The sequence below is a fragment of the Equus asinus genome, chromosome 3 (genome assembly GCF_041296235.1).
Source record: "Equus asinus isolate D_3611 breed Donkey chromosome 3, EquAss-T2T_v2, whole genome shotgun sequence".
Taxonomy (NCBI): Eukaryota; Metazoa; Chordata; class Mammalia; order Perissodactyla; family Equidae; genus Equus; species Equus asinus.
The window spans coordinates 43307777-43329521 of NC_091792.1; the positions used below are offsets into that span (position 1 = coordinate 43307777).

At 37.5% G+C, this 21745-nt stretch overlaps 1 long non-coding RNA gene across 1 annotated transcript; it reads right to left on the bottom strand.

The window, feature by feature from the left end:
- Window positions 1-285: 285 nt before the first annotated feature.
- LOC139044794 (uncharacterized) lies at window positions 286-19980 on the bottom strand. Its single transcript, XR_011501974.1, has 4 exons — window positions 19767-19980; window positions 16256-16486; window positions 1842-1896; window positions 286-393 (listed from the first exon to the last, which is right to left on the bottom strand). It is a non-coding gene; the product is annotated as an uncharacterized lncRNA (long non-coding RNA).
- Window positions 19981-21745: the final 1765 nt, after the last annotated feature.

The window sequence follows — 21745 nt, forward strand, 5'->3', positions numbered from 1 at the left end:
ATTTGTTGAGAGCTTACTACTGGTTTCCCCCGCTATCTGAAAGTAGAAGGTTCCTAGGAAACCTTTCGTAAACCAAAATAGCATAAAGCAAAGAAGCAGTTACTATTAACTTACACGAGAAAGAATTTTGAGCATTCCCGGGCCCAAAATATAACCTATTAAATCATACCAAATAACGTATAAAACCTACAATAACACTAACATATTATAAAAGCAGGAGTGATATAGCAAATACACAGCCCACACAAAGTAGAAATAATGTAGATACAGCGTAGTTTCACTTACCAGCATTGGGAAGACAGCAGGCACACTGGAAGGCTGAGAGGTGGTGGTGGTGGTGACGGTGTGTTAGGCTGAGTCGATGGAGGTTGGAGTGGTGGGAGGGATGGGACACTGGGGAGCAGGGGAGAGAGGAAGAGGGCCCATCTATTAACATCTTATCCTTGTGTGAATCCATCAGGGCAGGCAGGTCACTAACATTTACACCTTCTTCTCTGTCTGCCTGCCTCAACGTTGAAGACTGAGGTTCATCATCTGCTGTGGCTGATGTGGAACACTTGAAATACGACAGTGTGCTTGACTGCTCAGCCTCTGTGACAGCTCTCTGCCAAACAAAGGCTGAACACTATTTTCACTTTTTGCCTTTTTTGTAAAACTGAAAATCCTCTTCAGATTTCTTTTGGTTAGCAAAAACAGATACTAATGTAGATCTTTTGTAAAAACAAAGTGGTATAATTCGAACTTTCGGCTAGTGGGGGAAACCTGTATGTGTCAACCATGGTGCTGCTTTATATGTTTTTATTTCATTAGACTTTCTCTTAGAACTGTGTACACGTCCTATGTAGCACTTCCAACAATTGTAATAAACTGATTAATGGTGAAGTTAGTTACATTTGTCTCCATCTTTTTATATTCTACATCAATAAGGGTCCATCTTTTTATATTCTATATCAATAAAGGCTAAGATCATATCTTCAGTATCTTATTCAGTATATTGACAATAATAGCTTTTAAAACAAAAATATGGCTTTTCGGATATAATTGCCAAGTTAAGACATTGCTTAAATCCTCAGGGTAGCCTACTCAACAAGGCTTTTCTAGATCTTATATTCTACTATCCAAATGAGGATAAAAGATTTATTTTGGACTTTTAAGACATAGACTTAATAAGCAGACTTTCTCACCCGTAAAGTACAGAATGCATTTCTAAGTGTTTAAGATCATAGCTCTTCTACGAGGAGAGATGAAATCCAGAGTGAGAGACACAGACTTCCTCCACAGACACACAAGTATGGAGAGGAGGTGATATAAAAAGACTAAGCCATAGGTAGTGTTTGCCATCTTAGAACCGTACTAAGTAGGCCCAGGAAGGCAGCTAGTGGCTGTGCATTACAGAGTCATAAGGAATATTTGAGCTGGGCTAAAACGGAAGGAAGAGTTTCAACACCACCCAGTTCTTACAAGAGCAGAGAACTCTGTGTTACGTGTCTAGGACAAGAAGACATTTCTCTAAATTTGAGTGCTCTCCTGTAACAGCTGGATGGAAGGGATATAAATGTTAGGGAGAAGTATATTATGGTCTCCATACATGATCATCCATGTTGGCAAATCCCAGTGGTGTTTTGGTATTTCATTATTCTAGAGTGGAAAAATATACTAAGTCACAGGAATATTTAGCAATGATAACAAGAAGCTTTGATATGAGGAACGTGACCCCAAATCCAAAAGAAGTTTTAGTGAGATCTCTTTTCACTGGAGAAGCAGTATAGTGTAGGGGTCAGGAGTTTATTAGAGGTCAAATGCTTTGGCTATGGAACCAGACTGCCTGGTCTGCTACTTACCAAATCAGTACCTTAAAGACAAATACTGAAATTTTCTCCGCCTCAGTTTCTTCATCTGTAAAATGAGAACAATAATATTAACTACTTCCTAGGGGTAATATAGGCATTAAGTTACATCTAAAGCAATTGGAAAAGTACCTAACACATATAGCAAGTGTTCAAAAATGGTTATCATTATTGTCATCATCATCAGCACCTTGGTACTAAGCCATCTTTCACAAATTTCAGGTTTATAGACAGCAGCGGCTCAAAATTTCAAACCATACCTCATTGTTGACACTCAACAAAACAAGCTTATTATCACACCACCATCATGTGTGGAAAGAACCCAAAGCAGAATATTATAAATTCCAATCAGACTTTACTATTGACAATCAGCTCAAACACGCAGCTTTTTCTTTCCTAAGACTTGAAAGCTGCAGAGAAAAAGGACTGAAATTTGAAAGCCCTTTACACTAATTCTAAGGACAAAAAGACTCTTTCAGCTCTCTACTTATACAGTAACTATGCACAGCAACTGCACAGAGAAAACAGGCAAGAGTCTTCAAAATTTTGTCTTACATTTATTCTTCGGGAATGGATTTAACCTGCAATTCAAAAATTTACTTTATTTCTTATACAACACATATATGTTTTTATTTATTATTAAATTGCAAATGACGGGAGATGGTAGGTTACACTTCAAACACTGAAATTTTTAATTTTCATTGAACTGAGTTTATAAATTGTCCAAAAGCAAAGTTATATGTTTGTTTTTACTTGTTTTGTGTTTGCTTGCTTTCTTGTTTTCTCATTTCTCTAATAAATATCTACAATGCTTATACCTTGTTTTGGGGTTAGGAGGGAAATGTTATTAAGTCATTCAGGGCAGAAGCAGAGTAACCAATGTTATGGAGACTCCTCATCAGAAGGACAGACAGGAAATCCAGCTTGCAAAAGCCACAGAAATAAAATTATTCAGCCCTTCCCAATTATCCCAAATATTTTAAAGTTAATTTTAACAGAAACTTCTACATACAATATATTTTCTATGTTTTCTCAGGGTCTACTGGGGGAGCCAGAGTCTATGTAATAGGCTCAGTCCACCATCTTGAAATAATTTCAAAAAAGGTATTCTCATTTTCTAACCCCCTACAGCAATTCATCTATTCCTCTTATGGCATTGACCTCTCTGTACCTTGTACTTCAATTATCTGAGCCATTGCTTTCTCTTCCCTACTAAATCCTATGGTGGCAAGTAGAGATGGGAATGGAGATGGAAGGCAGCATTGTTGTACTTCTCAGACCCTTATGATGTTCAAGAGACAGCATGTATATTATGCAATTTAAGCCTTTTATGTGCCCTTTAAGTATTAATATTATTTCTATTATATAGACAAGAAAACTGAGGCCCAGAAAAATATTACACTGTGCTTCTCTGATTTCAAAGCCCAAACCCTTTCTGTGAAGGCAAAGATTTGATTTATTTTTTAATCTCCCACAGAGCTGAGCATAGATCTTCACTCATAGAAACTCTCAAGAAATGAAAGAAAATAAATATTTACTTGAGGATACTCTTAGTCTATATATCAAATAATATTGTCATTATGTTCTCTGAAAAATTATTTTTATAACTGGTTATGCAGTGCTGAAACATGCACACACAAGCTCACACACACAATTAAAAAAAAGCTATCTAGAGTACAGGATGAATAAGTTTAAAGCACCTGAGTAATGCTTGAATATTTGAGATTGCCAAACAAAACTTTAAGCAATTCCTTTTCATTATGTATTTAACCTATATACATATGTAAACAAATAAATAGTCTTTATTTTTACAGACTGCAATTCCCTCATTATCTAAAATATACTGAGTTCAGTCAGGATATATTGTATTAGTGAATTTAATTAATTAACAAGGGTTGATTACACAAGTGCTGTGTGGTCTATTCTGATAAAAGGTAATAAAAGACTTTTTAAACAGATAGGTTGCAGTTGAACATCAGCTTCCAACACCTTTATTTTACCAAGTAGTTGATTACACAAGACTTATAATACATAAATTGTGTTCAATGGAGTAAAAAACCAAAGAATAAAAACTTCATTTTAGTAAAACAGATCTGTCGTAAAGCAAAACATTTCAAACGTGTTGTAATAAATCATACTCATGCTAGCTGACATATTGTGACATATCGTGGAGAAGCCCACATGGCAAGTACCTGAAGGAGGCCCCTGGTCAACAGCCAGGAAGGAACTGAGGCCCTCAGTACAATGGCCTTCAAGGAATGGAAGTCTGCTAGCAACCATGACAGTGAACTTGGGATCCTTCTCTAGTTATGCCTTCTCATAAGACTGTGGCCCCCGCCAATCCTTTACTTGCAACTTTGTGAGAGACTTTGAGGCAGAGAGCCCAGCTAAGCTGTGCTCAGATGCCTGACTGATAAAAACTGAGAGATGATAAGTGTTCATTGTTTTAAGCCACTAAGTCTTAGTTGTACATTTTTTTACACACCAAAGGATAACTAATACAATCAATAACACAAAACAACTGAATTAAAAGGGACAAAAATAAATATCTTCTTTTAAACAATGACGTAAAATTATTTACAAAATACACACACACACAAAACAGAAAACAAAACAAAAAACAAACACAAGGTAGTAGTCAAGAGTGTAAATTCTGGAGCCAGAATGCAAGGTTTAAATCACAACTGTGCTGCTTATAACTGAGTGAACTGATAAAAAAATTTTAATCTCTGTTCTCTCTCTTTATCTGCAAAATGGAAATAATGGCAGTGATATTTTATCTGATTTGTGGTGAAGAATAATGTACTTAGAACATGACCTCCTACATTCTAATTGCAGTATAAAGATGAGATATTCTCATTATTTCAGCACCTAACATTGTGCCTGACATAGCTCAATAAACATATGTCTCCCCCACCTCCACATCTGATCCACCTGACATAATTGATTCTCTCAGAAGTAAGTAGTTCTGAAGCTAAAGCACATCCCATTGTCTAAACTCAATATATCTTTCAGCAAAACTCTGAATTGAATAGTTTCATGTTAAAAAGTCTGCTCAGGGGGGCTGGCCCCGTGGCCGAATGGTTAAGTTCGCACGCTCCGCTTCAGGTGGCCCAGTGTTTCGTTGGTTCGAATTCTGGGCACGGACATGGCACTGCTCATCAAACCATGCTGAGGCAGCATCCCACATACCACAACCAGAAGAATCCACAACAAAGAATATACAACTATGTACCGGGGGGCTTTGGGGAGAAAAAGGAAATAATAAAATCTTAAAAAAAAAAAATTAAAAAAAAAAAGTCTGCTCAGGAGTGACACGAGCATCATGGTAGAGTGAGCTCTTCCCTTAGTCTCTGCCCCCTAAGATATGACAAAAAAGACAGTCATAAATCAGAGAGGACATTCACACAAAACAATAGATGTATGAGAGATCCTCACAGTCATGCATCTGAAGGTGTGGGTGTTGGACCTTCCTGGGACACAGTGGAAGGAGATAAGTGAATCTCCTCTCCCTCCCAAACAGCAGTGATCTAGGGCATGGGACCTCACATGGTGGCCAGCACACAACACTGAGAGGAGAAGGGGGAAAAGGTAGCCCTCAGTGGGAATGCTTGCACTCTTGGGGTCACCTCCCAGCCTATGGAAACACTTCACACTGAGGCAGCTAAGCAATAGTGGGAGCATCCACATCAAGCCAAGCAGCCCACACAGGTAGACAGTGAAACCAGAGCAGGAGGATGCAGGATTGCACACACAAAAGAAAGCATCCGCCCCCCCAAATCTGGCACACCAGCTCAACTGGTTAGCCAGAGCAGGGGATGTTCACCAGAGTGCCTGTGCCTACATGTGTAAAACAGCAGCGGCCAACAGACAAATGCAAACAGGACCCACCAGCATAGCTTCTAACAGACAGGCACATTTGTCAGGGGTCACAGCAGGCTCAGAAAACACAGCGCCTGCCTGCTGCAAGTGGTGGCAGGTGGAATCTGTGGCCAGATACTACCACTATGAGATGGCAAAAGTCACCCCATCAAATAACATGAAGAAGTATATTAACACTCCAGACCAGAAGAAAAATGACGAGTACCCAGAAATCAATCCTGAAGACAGAAATTTAAGATCTAAATGACAGAGAATTAAAAATAGTTATTGTAAAGAAACTCAACAAGTTACAAGAAAATTCAGAAAGACAGTTCAATGATCTCAAGAATAAAATTAATTAACAGAGAGAATTCTTTACAAAAGAGATGTAAACCATAAGAAAAAGCTAATCAGAAATGTTGGAGATAAAAACACAATGAATGAGATGAAGAAAAATCTGGAATCCTTAAAAAAAGAGCTGGTATTATGGAAGGCAGAATTAGTAATTTAGAGGATAGAAATATATAAATGCTTCATATGGCGAGGAGAGAGAACTAAAACTAAAAAGAAATGAAGAAATTCCCAAGAAATATCCTACTCAATTAGGAAACACAACATAAGGATTATAGTTATTCCAGAGGAAGAGTGGGAGAAAGGAGCATAGAGCTTATTCAAAGAAATAACACCTGAGAACTTCCCAAACCTGGAGAAGGAGCTAGAATTACAAGTAAATTAAAATAATAGAACTCCTAATCACACCAATGTAAAAAGATTCCCTCCACGGCATATGTTAGTAAAACTGGCAAACATCAACGACGAAGAAAAGATATTAAGGGCAGCAAGGCAGAAGAAAATAACCTACAAAGGAACCCCTATCAGGCATTCAGCAGATTTCTCAGCAGAAATTTTAAAGGCAGGGAAAGAGTGGAATGACATGTTTGAAATTCTGAAAGACAAAGACTTTCAGCCAAGAATACTCTATCCAGTGAAACTATCCTTCAGATATGATTGAGAAATAAAAAGTTTCCCAGATAAACAAAACCTGAGGAAGTTCACTGCCATAAGACACTCCCCAGAAGAAATGATCAAGAAGGCCCTCATATCTGAAAAAAACAAAAGGGTTTACAAAACCTTGAGAAAAGAGATAAATGGACAAAATCAGAAAACTGCACCTCTTTATCAGAATAGGTTAGCAAACACTTAATTGTAACATTAAAGATAAAGGGGAGAAAAGCATCAAAAATAATTATAATCACTTTATTTTAATCACAAACACACAACACAAAATGGAATATGTTCTGATAATAACTTAGATGGGGAAGAGGAAAAAGATGGAAACTGCTTAGACTAAGGAAATAAGAGGCTATCAGAAAATGGACTATCTCATCTATGAAACCATTTACATAAACATCACAGTAACCACTAGACAAAAAATAAGAAAAGAGAAACAAATGATAAATAAAGAGAAAACCGAGAAACCCATCATAGAGAAACAACAAACTGAATTGTCAATTGGAAATATACAGGGCAAGAAAAAAGGGAAATACAGAACAACTGGAAAACAAGTGATAAAATGACAGCAGTAAGCTTTCATATATCAATAAGCACTCTAAATGGATTGAATTCTCCAATCAAAATACACAGAGTGACTGGGTAGATTAAAAAACAAGATCTAACAATATGCACCCTCTAGGAAACACATCTTAGCTCTAAAGATAAACACAGGCTCAGAGTAAAGGGACTGAAGATGATACACTAAGCTAATGGCAAAAAAAGAAAGCAAGTGTTGCCATACTTACATCAGACAAAGTAGACTTTAACATAAAAATAGGCAGTGAGAGAGAAGGAGGGGCATTGTATAATGATAAAAGGGACACTTCATCAAGAGGACATAACACTTATAAATACGCAAGCACCTAACACAGGAGCACCAAAGTATATAAAGCAACTATTAACAGACATAAAAGGAGAAATTAACAGAAGCACAATAGTAGTAGAGGACCTCAACACTCCAGTTGCATCAACAGAAAGATCATTCAGACAGAATGTCAACAAGGAAATAGTGGAATGAACTGAAAAAGTAGACCAGATGGACTCAATAGATATATGTAAAGAATACTCCATCCAAAATCAGCAGAATACACATTCTTCTCAAGTACACATGCAACATTCTCAAAGATAGACCATATGTTGGAAAATAAGGCAAGCCTCAGTAAATTTAAGAAGATTGAAATAATATCAAGCATCTCTCCTGACCATAATGCTATGAAACTAGAAATCAACTACAAGAAAAAAGCTGGGAAAGGAAAAATATGTGGAGACTAAACAACATGCTACTGAACAACCAATGGATCATTGAACAAATTAAAGGAGAAATCAAAAAATATCTGGAGACAAATGAAAATGAAAATGCACCATACCAATTCATATGGGATGCAGCAAAAGTAGTCCTAAGAGGGAAAGTCATAGCAATACAGGCCCACCTTAACAAACAAGAAGAATATCAAATAAGTAATCTTAAACTACACCAAACAGAAATAGAAAATGAGAGCAAACAGAGCCCAAAGTCAGCAGAAGGAGGAAAATAATAAAAATTAGAGCAGAAATAAATTAAATACAAACCAAAAACAGTAGAAAGGATCAATGAAACTAAGAGCTAGTTCTTTGAAAAGATAAATAAAATTGACAAACCCTTAGCCAGACTCACTAAGAAAAAAAGAGATAAGGCTCAAATAAACAAAATTAGAAACAAAAGAGGAAAAATTACAACAGATACTACAGAAATGCAAAGGATTATAAGAGAATACTATGAAAAATTATATGCTAACAAATTGGATAATTTATAAGAAATGGATTAATTCTTAGACTCACACAATCTCCCAAAACTGAATCAAGAAGAAATAGAGAATCTGAATATATCAATCACAAGTAAAGAGATTGAAACAGCAATCACAAACCTCCCAAAAGATAAAAGTCCAGGACCAGATGGCTTCTCTGGAGAATTCTACCAAACATTCAAAGAAGATTTAATACTTGTCCTTCTCAAACTATTTCAAAAAATTGAAGAAGATGGAATACTTCCTAATTCATTCTATGAAGCCAACATCATGCTGATCCCAAAACCACACAAGGACAACACAAAGAAGGGAAATTACAGGCCAACATTGCCAGGAACAAAACAAAAAGCCAACCCACCAACTGGGAGAAAATATTAACAAATTATATATCTGACAAGGGATTAATCTCCAAAATGTATAAAGAACTCATTCAGGTAAACAACAACTAAACAAACAACCTGATCAAAAAATGGGCAGAGGATATTAACAGACATTTTTCCAAAGAAGATATGCAAATGGCCAATAGGCACATGAAAAGATGTTCAACATCACTAATAATTAGGGAAATGCAAATTAAACCTGCAATGAGATATCACCTTACACCTGTTAGTATGGCTATAATCACTAAGACAAAAAGTAACAAACGTTGGAGAGAATGTGGAGAAAAGGGAGCCCTCATACACTGCTGGTGGGAATACAAACTGGTGCAGTCACTATGGAAAACAATATGGAGATTTCTCAAAAAATTAAAAATAGAAACATCATATGATCCAGCTATCCTACTACTGGGTATTTATTCAAAGAATTGAAATCAACAATTCAAAGAGACTTATTCATCCCTATGTTCACTGCAGCGTTATTCACAATAGCTAAGACGTGGAAGCAACGCAAGTGCCCATCTACTGATGAATGGATAAAGAAGATATGGTATATATATATATACAATGAAATACTAGTTAGCCATAAAAAAAAGACAAAATCGTCCCATTTGCAACAATATAGATGGACCTCAAGGGTATTGTTAAGTGAAATACGCCAGAAGAGAAAGACAAACAGCACTGGATTTAACTCATACGTGGAAGATAAACAAACATATGGACAAAGAGAACAGATTAGTGGTTACCAGAGGAGAAGGGGGTTGGGGATGGGCATAAGGGGTTAAGAGGCACATGTATATGGTGACTGACAAATAATGTACAACTGAAATTTCACAATGTTATAAACTATAATTATCTCAACAAAATAAAAATTTCTTTTAAAAAGTCTACTCAGATCCATTCAGAGCTTAATTGTATCATTGAGACAATCTAAGCACATCACCGGTTTTTTGAAGATTTGATTTGTTGAAAGAGAGATTAGAGAGGCTTTTTTACATGATTAATGAAGCAAAAGATGGAAGAGAGAAGACTCAAGAGGAAAAAGGGATTTAGAATCTACATGCAGCAACTCTCTTCCAAAAAGGGATTATATGTAATCTCACCAGAAAGAAAAAATCAGGTCAGCGGAAGTTCTATCTATTGTATGCTGACATCTTCACCCAAATTTTTTTTAATATGCAAAAACAAGGTGTGCTTTTCATTGACTTTTTTTCTATCACTCTCATTGTTTAACAAAAGAGTTTTAATGCCCAGATATCAGCACAGATGGAAGAGTAGACCCACCAAAAGGTGGAAATGCTTCTTAGGCCTTGGAGAATCATCCACAAGGACCAGGTTCTTGGTAGACTCTTATCAAAGCCTTGTGAGTGTGTGAATTTCAAGTCTCAAGCCTTTTCACAACAGATTGAGACACATTTCTGGTGTTCCTTCCCTGTGGGATCAGAAAGACCCAAGAAGAAATTTTCTCATGCACTCTTTGCCAAAATATTAACTCACTCTAAACTTCCACAATGCTCTCTTCTATAATGAATTCTAATTTGCTTCAAAAAATAAATCTAGTGCATACATGGAAGAAAACTTCTCGCTGTTCAATGACACTGTCAGGCAAAATCAAAATGATGTTCTAAAATTAGTAGCCCAGAAGATAAATTCATTGGCAGTTTGATTCTTATTGGAGTAAATAGCTTCTGAGTAAAGAGAATTTTTGTTAGACTCTCTCATTGGATGCCTTCTGAAGGAAGCTGTCACAGATTTTATAGGCAACAATGATCTTATTTCTAGGTCAGCAGAGATTTCAACATCTTCTACATACATACAGAGAAAGTCAGCATCCAAGTTTCTCATTCACCTATCCAGCACTCCTACGCTTAAAGCTACAAAGACAATAAATGACTTTCATCCTTAGAACCTAAAAGAAGCTAGAACCAGCCGAACGGAAATCAGAGTCAGCTGAAAGGAATTTCATATACTATGCTGATTCTTCCAGTGTCCTTTGCGGTGTGATTTTTTTTTTGGAAAATAAGTATATTGGATGAAAATACTAAAAGAATTTTTGTAGGAAAATGCTTGTATTCTTTAGTCTATCAATATGAGAATCAAGAAGAAGAGGGCAAAGGGGAATGTTAACAATCGCTGATGAGGTTAATGCAAACTTGAAAGCAACAAATTATAACCAATTTTACATTGTCTATGATTTGGAAGGCAAGTAACCAAAACAATAGGCCCTTCTCTTAGAGAACAACATCGACTTGGTTGAGTGAGACCAAACAGAATCCTGCTATCCAGTCAAATATACTCCACCGACTGGCAGGGCACTGGAAATGCCTAGTCTTGTCTTCAATTAAAGCATCCTAAGATTCCCATTTTGAAGAATTTTACTTTAAGTAGCATAGAACATCTCATCAAATTATCTTGTAAGAGTCCTGAGGAAACGGGATTAATGGCAGGACAGGTCTGGTTTGCAACATCATAGGGCCTCCTCGTCCAGGTAAAGCGGACCATGTGAGAGACTGCCATAGGAATCCTTGGGCATTGAATTTCTCAGTTAAGGACAGAAGAACTTACTTTAATTGATTGCTTTAATCTCTTTGCGTATTTTTTCCATATAGCTAAGAAAAACGTAGAAACTAACTTGGTTTTAATTTCTCTTCTTCTTTTGCCCGCTATTTATAATGAGTAGTAGATTGGCCAAGATGCTTTTAGCAGAATCAAAACAAGTTGAAGAATTAAAAAACCTCTAAAATACATGAAACGGTACCTTGAGTGCCACAAAAACAAATTATGGCTATTAGATTTTCCAAAAATTACTACTGTTGAACAAGCCTTTTCAACACTGACTTTCAACCATCTCAGAGATGAGGCCTTTCTTTGAAACTTCTACGAAAGGTAACTCTTGACACTTTAGGTTTTCCAGAAAGACTAGTTGGAGGAGAATGTGCCCAAATAGGAAAGCTTCTTGCCAAAAAGTTGAAAGACCTCTGCTTACAAAATGGGACACGGCATGCACTCTTCGCTCTGTTTCCAAGTGAATGGAGCTTCTAATCCAAATGTCATTTGGGTGGAACAAGGTCACCAAAGAATAAAATCGATGAGGTTTCTCTAAGCATACCTGGTATATGGTATCTGAGTGAAAATGACGTTTCTTTTACACTATTGTGTTCACTGTTTATGCTGTGATTTAAGCCCAAGTCTACAATAAATTTGGAAGCTTCCTGGACGACTTCCATACTTCCTGTGTTAGTAAATGTCCTCTTTACTACACTCTCCCACATACGTACCTATAAGTGTAGCTGCTTTTAAAATGGGGAAAGCTAAAAGAAAACAACTCTTTAGAAATGACCCAGGTCAGGAGGCTTCCTGGTTTTTATTGCCACTTCAAAGCCAAACCAGATAAACTAGCTTAAGGTACTACTTTGACATTGAATGGAATTTGATACGGCTGTCTGCACAAGTTTTGAGATCCTAGGAATTTTGCTTGAAAGTCTTGCCTTTCACCCGTACATGGCAGAGTCCCGTGTTCTCTGTTCATTTGACGGAGACTCCCTCTTCCGTTCCCTGCCTGCCAGACTTAGGACTTCCAGTGGTTCAGATAGGTCTCTCCCTCTTCTTTTCAGAAAGTCACATGAGAGTTGTTAACTCTGATACTCAGTTTAAACTGTTTATGTTTCCTCTCCAATATACTCTGACCAGTGACGGGGACCGCAAGGGGAGCTCAGCAATTGGAAAGTTGCAAACGCCTGGATGCCACATTTTCCATCTCCTTTAGATATCCTTGACTCATACATCCTGTCTGGGCTAATGTTGGTTTTCTGATTGCAGTGTGTCTGGAGTCTCAATAAGCGCCCAAGCCACCCTCAAAGGGTCACTGCTTGTTTCAAGTAGCACTTCTGCTTCCCTTGACCTCTGTCTCTCTCTGATTCCACTTAGGAATCTACTTAGAGACATTTTTCAGAAGAAAATTTATCCTTTGCTTCAAGCCACTCTGTCACATTGGTTTGTCTGGTGTTTCAAAGATAATTTGACTGGGAAATATCTGAGTCGAGATAGGAGCAAATAATTTTCTAGGTGAGACAAGCTATGGTAGAGCTTTAAATAGAAAATTCTGATTCCTAAAGAGAATAGGAAACTCATCTGAGTTATTCATATCATACTTGGGAAATGACCCAAGTCGAAAATAAATGTTAGATGTGAAATGGAATATTTGCTGGAGTTTCTGGTTGTATCTGCAATAATATATAAGGTTTTACATTTCTCTGTTCAGCTTCAATAATAAATACAATGTTCAAGAATAATCCTCTGAGAATAAAGCAAGACATCACTTCCATCAAGAACATTAGGCAGAAGCAGGGAGCTGAAAGAAATATATTGATCATTTTCTTTTGAATGTCTGACAGTGTAATGCCAGGTTGAAAAAAGTAATAATAACTAAGGGGCTTAGTAAGAAAGATTATGCAACATCCAAATGACAAAATATTTGGGTGCCATGATCTCTACATGCCATTATTTTCTAAGCTGGTTATTTCTACAAACTGTTTTGTTCACATTTAAACTATTATTCTGAATTTTCAATAAAAATTTCTTGTATGGAAAGTATGCACCCATAACATAAAACTGATGCTTTTAATTGATCTAATATTAACAAAATTATAAGTTAAAGAGACTTACGGCTTCCTTCAATTGAAGACATTTTCTCATATTCAGGGAAATCTTTTTAAAGAAGGTTTGGTCCATATAAACAGTCTGCCAATAACCAAATCTTGACATAAACTAAATATTTGCAAATGTTCCAGAAATTCAGACAATATTTTGTTTTTGTTTGTTCCCCCCATTTTTCCATGGGCTCCAGCACTTCCTGTCTCAACTTGTGACAGGAAAAGAAACTACTGAAATATAGCAGAAAAAAGCTGTTTCTGTGCTGTGAGTGAAAAATTTAGCCAGAAAATCAGGAGGAAAATCAACATTTAAAAAGTAGGAGTAGTGGACTCTTTACAATGAGAGTTTACAGGGCAAGTTGATTTTGATCACTATTAGTTGTCAAACCATGATAGTTATAACAATTGGTTGCCCCCCATGTTGAAGATGGTCCACAGAAGACATTAATCATAAATTAATAACAATTATATAATTGTTAATAATTAATTTATTAATTATTAATTGATATTGGAGAATAAATCTATTCTTCAGCTACCAAATAAAGATACTTAACTATTTAATTATTTGCTTTTAACTACGGCAAATACATTTCACTGACATATTTTCCCTTGAAACCTACATATCTAGGTATTTACTACTTTATTTTTCTTTATTCTGTCGTAATTTGAAGATATTCAAAAGAAACTCCTTCCAGAAAGATGAGCACATTTCTCAACTGTGCTTACTTCTCTCTTCTGAGTTTAGGTTTCCGCAACTAGTCTAGATGAGGAAAACTGAGATAGAGCTTGAGCACAGTAGGCTCATACTTAAGAGACCAGGTTGTATCCTAACTAAACGACTCCTGGTCACGTTACTCTCGGATCCATTCCACTGAAGTATTTCTATCTGTACCCATCTTATGGGAGAAGCCATTGCCATGAGGTGTGATGGAGGGGAAGTGTCAGAAAAGAGCTCCTGTACCCAGGTTACAAGTCATCTGCTCTGGTATCTGAAACACCACCATTTCAGAACCATTTTTCTCTGTTTCTTTCTTCAATAATCCTCCAGCAATTCCAGCAAATTAAAATGAGTCAGACAAAACCAGATCCTTCCAGGAGGGATCCAGACTCATTCAGAGATCAAACATACTGGGAACTCAGAGAAACTAGTCCTGAATAGAGCTGAAAGGGGCAGAGAAAGAAGTGAGAGTGGCTACAGACAAAATGGTTAATGTTGGAGGGCAGAATCTCCCTGCAATGCTAAATTATTTCTTCTGCTCCTTAAATTCTCTCTCCAGGTTATCTTTTCACTCTTCAATCTCTATGCCTGAAATGCTTGCCCTCAACTGTAATTGCCTCTGTTCTCCTTTATGAGTCATAGTAGATTCAGCTAAGTCCACCTTGGAAAAATCTGCTGGAAAGAGAACACCTGATAATGTGATATCTCAGTGAATTATTGTTTCTCTTCCCAGCATTCCTGTCCGTATTTGGACTCTGTAGTCATGGCAGAGCCATTTTTCTTGTATTAAGAACATAGTAAAATCTTTCATGTAATACAATTATTCTATGGTTAAATCATTCCTTTCTTAGAAAAATGTCTGCTTAGAAAATGACATATTTGGTATACTACTTTGGAAAATTTAGGGGCTGTGAGAGATGATTAGCAGGCTTTTCCCTAGCTCGTCATGAAAGTGAAAGGGGGGAAAAAAAGCAATGAAAAAATGTGCTTGAATGAAGAATTTAACATCCCAGTGGAAATTCTGTAAAGCTCAAGACATACTGAATGATGTTTAACAGGCCCCTACCTATCTCTGCAAAGGGAAAGAGAAAAGAAAAGGGGGGCAAAAAAGAAAGTATGCACTTGATCTGTGATGCAATGCTTAAAAGTCCTACAAAAGGGTCTCTTGGTTTCTTTCTCCTACAGTAGTTGAGCTATGAGACAGCGCTTCTGTATTCTGCTCCTCATGGCCAAGTACATCAGCTGATGCAGGGACCAAAAAATTGGGTTCTGAGTCTAGGAAGCTAAAAGGAATCCAGGAGATTCTGAATTTACTGATTTTTCTCATAGCTAGTGTTGGAATGTTCCACCACACTTCATATGCATTTTCCTTTATTTATGTAATTTCAGCATTTTCCTTTATTTATGTAATTTCAGGTGAGCTTTGTCTCACCTTCCAATATTATTTATGTTTTGTGGCTGCTCAGAGGGCAAGAACACTTTCACTCTTCCAAGCATGCTGCACTCTTCTTTTATCTAGTTTTAGCAGAACTGCTTCCAACAAAAAAAAACTCATCAGATTTCAAACCGACACTAGAAAAACAGAGGACAGCTCAAGTTAGATTAAGGGACCTAGGAAAGAATCTTTTTGGTATGAGGTTCCATTAGCTCAAGAGGGTTTAGCACAGGCAATCAGGTCAGATAGCCCTCTTTAAGACTGCAGAACACCAAAGTGATGACATTTACACATGCACGTGTGTTAACATGGTGAGAGGCAGGCGTGAAGCAATTTTACCACTTCCTGTTTCACTTGATAAGCGTTACATTCATCATTAGAGGCTGCCCAATGTCTTTGAAATATAATATCCTTATATATTGGGTACTTCCCACATTGTGAGTCCCACCATCTTAAGGAGAAAACAGAAAGCTCCCGTCCTCGAGCTCTTTTGCTGCACAGGACCTAGGTCCTACCAATCAGACTTACCCAGGTGATACTTGCTTCATGAGTGAGATGTTGTATGGGATGCTGATCTTCCAGAAATGCTTTTGGAGATACCCAGTTCGTCCAGGTCTGCAGGGGCACAGCTTCTGGTGTCCAGACCCAGTTCTCATGGATGCAGCAGTATGGTTTCATTTGGGGATCCTCTATATCATGGTTGGGTATAATCTTGCCTGTATTTTTGAAATCTGCCTCTCTGGTCATCCTGGTAATAACCTGTAATAAAACATTTTTTCTGCTTAGATTATTTAGATTGGATTATGTTGTTTAGAATAAAGGGTATTGACCAATACACCATCCCCCAGATTTCTTCATTCCCTCTTAGCTGAATCTTACTTTATTTTGATTCATTATTTAAGTATTTCCATATCTATTCCTCCAAGTTATGGTTTTCAGTGTTTATATTTATGATGACAAGAGAAGAAATTATCATCTTCCTCCTTTAATAGAATTGACAAAGTTGTGATAAGAGCTGTACAAAGTGAGCTAACAAACATAATTATTTCTCTCTTGCTGATTACAACATGAGACAATGATGAAAGAATGATGACAATTAAATAAGCACTACTAGGTGTATGAGAGCTATAAAATAATTCATAAATAGATACAGTTACCAAGGTAGCTAGGGGAAGATATCTGGGAGTAGACAGGTGTTCTCAAATGGGCCCCAATGACCCCCACCTCCTAGTAGTCACACCCTTTTGTCCTTCCCTCGATTTGTGTGCGGGCAGGACCTGAAGACTTGCTTCTAAGAAATAGAATATGGTAAAAATGATGAACTGTCACTTCTGAGATTAGATATAAAAGTCTGTGACTTCTGTCTTACTTGCACTCTCTCTGTCTCTTCTCACTTGCTTGTTCTGATGAAGCAAACCGCCATACTGAGAGCTGTCCCAAAGAGAGAACCGCTTAGCAAGGAACTGAGGGAGGCCTCCAGTCAACAGTCAGTAAAGAACAGAGGCCCTGAATCCAACAGCCTGATTCCTTCCAGTAACCCCCTGAGCAAGCTTGGAGATGGATCCTTTTCCAGTTGAACCTCGAGATCACTGCTCTCCTACCAACACCTCTACTTCAGCCTTGTGAGAGTCTGGCCACAGGCACCCAGCTAAGTTATGCCCAGATTCCTGAACCACACAAGTGTGAGCTAATAAGTGTTTTATGCAAACTTTTGGTATAATTGTTGTGTAGTAATAGATAACTAAAACAAAAGGAAAGAATTATCTTCTAAAAATAAACAAATTTTAGAATTAAGACTTTCAATAGGATACTTAAAGAAAAATAAGAAGGCTTTGTTTGACTTTTGTTTTGTTGAATAATGCAGTCAAGTTCAGAGATTTGAATACTAGTATGATGTGTTATGGCTGAAATGGTAGAAGAGACTTGGGAAGAAGGAACCCCTGGGGTAAGGTGAGGGAAACTCTCCCTGGGAGAGAGACTTTTAGGAAAGAGCAGAAATGCTTAAAGATGATTTGGGGGAAGATAGTTTAGTAGACAGTGTGACATGTAAACCTCTTTCCTTCTCCATGAAACATTCAGTAAACTCTACATTATTCTTTAAAGTACGTGCTACTAAATTGGAGGTGAGGAAAAAGTAAGATAGTAAGACCTGCTTAGAGTCACTCAGAAATAGTGAACTCAGGTTAAAATAAACTAAGAACCTCCCTTTCATTAGTGAGTGATGATTCCATAAACTCAATGTCTAAGAGGTGCAAATGGGAAAGAATAATTAATCAAGGTCATCCTTTGAAAAATAAAGTAGATGTACTGGTCATTACAATGTAATCAAGAGCATTTTAGAGGCCAACTAAGCGAGATACATTACTTTGTGCTTTCAGAAGGAATTATGAGGTATGGCAGAAATACTTTAGAGGAAAACCTGCTACCATTTTAAAAGGGTATGTCATCATATAACTCATCCAGTTATTTTAATGAATGACAATTACTTCACTTGGCAATGAGGCAGTCTCAATTTTCATACCAGAAGATCAAGGCTCTAAAGAGGTAATAAATCTGGGTTTATCTCAGAAAAATAAAAGGAGGATGGCAAATACTTTTTGGAAAACACAGAGTTAGTAATGTAAATTATAAATCCTGTGTTCATATATTTATTCACAATAAAATGCTAATGGACTCAAGAGAACATCTAGTTTATTTCTCACTGTCTTGGATGAGAACATCCAATTAACCCTGATAGCTATCTAATGAAACCTCACATATCTCCATGAAAGGCAATTCTACAGAGCCAAGTATATCTAACAAAATTCTCAAACACTTTTCATCATAATTTCACCTCAGTTATTGAATATTTTACCATGCAAGACACACAATTGATCCTAGAACTGTTAACTTTCCAGAAAAGCCTGACTGGACCTCATTCCTACTCAGTAAATCTGTAAATCTCTCCTAGAACTTAAACATTCCCTTTAGTTCTAACTCTGTTCCTACCTAATTTCTAGTTAACTCCATTTTCTAGGCTCCTCAGTTGCCTTTATTTTTTCATCTCCTACTAATTGATTGCTCACTTTATTGCAAGCACTCTTTTAACTGTTGGGAATTATGGAGGTGAAGTACAAGACTTGCATGAGCAGTAAAAAATTCAATATAATCAAATTCCTAAATGTCTGGTGAAAGAAACAGTTTTGAGAAGGGGAATGAGCATGATGACAGAGTCAAGATTAGCTGGATCTGAGTACACGTCCTCCCACAGAATCTGACCTAGAAGAAACTTCACCGGAAGCATGAAGCCTGAAGGTAGGGGAGGAGGTAGTTCCCCAGAGCGTAACTGAGACACTGTGCTCAATCACAAAAAAGAAAATCAATCTAAGCACCAAAAGTCAATGAATCTCCACCACACTCCTTCCAACGAAAACAGCATCACTATTGAGGCTCATGTCATTTGGCCATTTTCCACTGTGTGTTATTCTTCCCTCTCAAATTCTAAGTTTCCCTCCTATAAGAGACTTTGTCACCTAATTCACAAAATAAATTTTACCCCAACCAGAAAACGTTAGCCCCCATGAGGACAGTGCCTCCCTCACTAAGCCATGCCGTCCTCCTGGCTGTAGTAATCTCTGCTCCTATTCAAGAACTCACTGTGAAACTGTGCTGAGACAGCGCCGTTAGCAGGGTTGCTCCGCCACCAAAGTATTAAATCCTACTGTCTAACTACAGTCATGTTGAACACTCAGCTCAAAAATCATCTCTTCCGGGATGCCTTCCTTAAACCCTTAGGCTGCACTGAATTCTCTCCTCTGAGGTCCCGCATCACCACAGCCACACAGTAATATAGCATGTATCACATTGTAGTTAAGCAGTGTCTAGAAGATCGAGGTGACTCAAGACATGTTTGTTAAACTAAACTCAATTTTCCATATGTAACACTCTAGTGTTTCCATTACATACGTACTCAATCTCGAGAACTTTTCGTCAAACCTAGAGCTCCCTCCCAGTAATCCTTCTTTACTTCTCTTTCGTGTAAGGCATATCACTCACTCACCTTCTGTCCCCTTCAGTGACACTTCATACATGGCTTGGTGTAGTATCTCCAACTCTGCTGTGGTCTCCACATTGGCCTGTGAACTTTCCTAGTTATTAGTCAGACCATGTTCCTCTTCGCAAGAGGCTTTCCCGACTCTGCTTTATTGTCTTCAGTGCTTCTGCCCAAACTGAGCTCTATTACTTTCAGTGCATACATAAATTCTTTCAGTATCCTACAATGCAAAGAAAATAGATATTCTTTTAATTTCCTATATTTTGACTCCCTCCTCCAACCATAAATGTCTTTACATTCAAGCCCTTCCTTTACAAATGGTTTAGGTGTTCATTTCTTGCTGATGGTATAAAGCCTTTAGAAATGGAGGGTGGGGACCAGCCCAATGGCATAGTGATTAAGTTTGTGTGTTCTGCTTTGGTGGCCCAGAGTTCATGGGTTCGGATCCCAGGCACAAACCCACACACTGCTTATCAAGCCATGCTGTGGCCATGTTCCACAGACAAAATAGAGGAAGATTGGCAAAGATGTTAGCTCAGCAACAATCTTCCTCAAGTAAAAAGTGGAAGATTGGAGATAGATGTTAGCTCCGGGCCAATCTTCCACACCAAAAAAAAAGAAAAGAAAGAAAAGGAGGGTGGGAATGAGGACAAGAACTATGACATTCATGTTTGTACACCTAGTGATAAAATTGTGCTTGGGACATAGCATTAATAAATATTTTTTCAATCTTTTCTTGTCATTAAAATAGAGAAGGAAAAAAAAGAGGAGAAAAAGAACCAGGAGGATAAATTGTTAACATTTATTATTAATATATGCCAACCACTGTGACAAATTGTTTTTCTTTATAATATGTGGATACTATTAATTTCCCCTTTTAACAAAGGAGACACTACAATTTGGGGATGTTAGGTCATTATTAACCAGCTCTCATGTGGCAGGGCCGGAATTGAGCCCAGGTACCTCAATGCCAGGTACCTTAACCGCCATTTGTTAAATGCTTCCAAAGAGAACATAGGATGCTAGTGCTTCACACGCATTGTATGCAAAGCATCAAGTAGGAGTAAGAGTGGAGAACACAGGGAACAATGAGACTAGTAGATTTTCCTAATTGTAGCAAATCATCTCTGTTGAAGAAGAGAAAAAAGTAAAGTTGAAGAGGTGATTTGAGACAGGATAGACATGGCCATGAAGAACAGAATAAACTTCATTGGCAGTGGAGAGGCATTGTGAAATATTAATTCAAAAACTCAATCAAATGTATTTCATATCTATAATTTCAAGGCGTTATAAGAATTATGGAAAGAAAGCAGATTAAAATACACAAAACCTTAAGAGCTAGGAGTTTATAGGAATGATATAACTTAATCACAAGTATCTATAATAGAACACAGAATGCAATTATTGTAAAAATAAATGTTATGAGACTTCAGGAAAAAAAGAGACTTTTAAAGATGATAGGGGGACACGTTATGAAAGCTGACATTTTATAGACGTTAAAAGAAAAACAATAGATCTGGAAGGAAGCTCATTCCAGGTGAAGGAAATAGCCCAGCAAAAGGACTGAGGTGAGAAAGCAAGGGGAAAAATGAAGAGTTTACTTTGACTAAAGTGCTCAGTCTATACAGAGCAGCAGTGGAAGGTACACTTAGAGAGGTAAGTTCAGGCCTCCAACTTTTTTTTTTTGAGGAAGAGTAGTCCTGAGCTAACATCCACTGCCAATCCTCCTCTTTTTTGTCAAGAAAGACTGGCACTGAGCTAACATCCATGCCCATCTTTCTCTACTTTATATGTGGGACGCCTGCCCCAGCATGGCTTGACAAGCAGTGTGTAGGCCTGCACCCGGGATCTGAACCAGCAAACCCCAGACCGCTGAAGCAGAACATGTGAACTTAACGGCTGCACCACCAAGCGGAGCCCCAGGCCTCCATCTTTTTTGCATATGCCCTTTATGCATCAGGTAATGGAATGTACTCTATGTTTGT